The sequence below is a fragment of the Tupaia chinensis genome, unplaced genomic scaffold (assembly GCF_000334495.1).
Source record: "Tupaia chinensis unplaced genomic scaffold, TupChi_1.0 Scaffold000153_1, whole genome shotgun sequence".
NCBI lineage: Eukaryota > Metazoa > Chordata > Mammalia > Scandentia > Tupaiidae > Tupaia > Tupaia belangeri.
Window position 1 is genome coordinate 61340 of NW_006159624.1, and position 1548 is coordinate 62887.

Consider the following 1548-nt stretch of genomic DNA (forward strand, 5'->3'; position numbering starts at 1 on the left):
AGAAGAGGTAGGTTGGGGTAGGGATGAGGTGATATATCTGAAAAATATCTAGGAGGTAGAACTTGACAGTCTTAGTGATGAGGCAGAAAAAAAAAGGAAAGATTTTTAGGGAGACTTTTGCTATAGAGTGCACTCTCGAGAGACAGAAAGTGGGAAATCACCTCCCCCCATAGGGGGGTGTGGCTATGGTACAACCCCTTCTTTATTCTCCTCTTGGGATTTTGGGCACACATGCAAAATTGGGATTTTGGGCACACATGCATATGCACCTGGTGCAAATTTTAAGCAACCAGGTCCAGGACTCAAACTGTGGTTGACTATGTAGGAATCCAGCAATGTAACCATTATGCTATCTGCTGATCCCAAGGAAGAGGAAAATTTTGAGCTAAGTGACTGGGTGGGTAAAGGGATTACTGATCGAGGGTGGGGGCTGAAGGAGGAGGAGCAAAATTCAAAGGGACAATACTTTTAGGGTTAATGCATTTGCTTTACCTTTCTTCTAGGGGCCGGTAGGTAGTGTGGCGGTTAAGGTGCTGGACTCCCACATGGCTGACCATGGTTTGAGTCCTGGACCTGGTGGCTTGCTTTCTCACTTTCCCTTTCTCTCTCCCTCTGTCTCTCTGGTCAAATTAAAAAATAATAACAAATAAAATTAAAGAAATAATTTAAAAAAAGACTTTCTTCTAATGATGGCTCAATTTTTCTGCTTCAGTGATTTCTACTTCTTAAAGTATTATTGAAATATTTTGTGAAGACCTTTCAATAAATTAAGTGGCTTCCTTACACAGTAGGACTATGTAAGGAAGAGGAATTCCAGGTGAGATGAATGAAGCAGTCAGAGGGTATGTCTGGCGTTACATCACGTTCTTTGTCCTTGTCTGTCCTCTGTAGTGCTGTGGTTACAGCTACAAAAGGAAACACCCACAAACAGATTCACCTGCTGAGCAACAATTACAAATATCATTCAGCAAACAGGGAAGCTGTTTGCCATTATAACAAAGGAGGATCAATAATTTATTATTCAAGTATGGCATCAGGGAACTAGACCTGGAAAAGGGAATCATAAGCAAGAGCAGTTTACTGCGGTGGGATTTCCCTACGTCTGCCAATACACAGGAGGGAAAGAAAACTCATCCTGACTTTAAGAACATAAATAAATTGCCTGTAATCTCTCAGCCAAGGGATTGGTCAGGAGACACAGAAACCACTGGTATTCTCTGACACGGAGCTCTTTTCACCCGGTTTATTCCACTGGAGGCACCGCCGTGACTGGCCACAAATGAGAAGGGATGTGCTCATAGAAGAGGCAGTTGGTTAAGCTGGTCATAATTCATGGTTCAGCGATGCTGCACCTGGAGGCGGGAGAATGAAACATTCATGAGGGCGGCTTTCCCAGCCACACATTACATTTGTCAAGAGAAAAGGGGGGGAAAAAAAGCCAGGAATCATCTTCCCAAGAAAACCTATGCGGGTTTTCTCTTATTATTTTTTTTTGGGGGTGTGGTGGTGGTTAGGATGCTAGAATTCCACATGGAGGGTCAAGTCCCA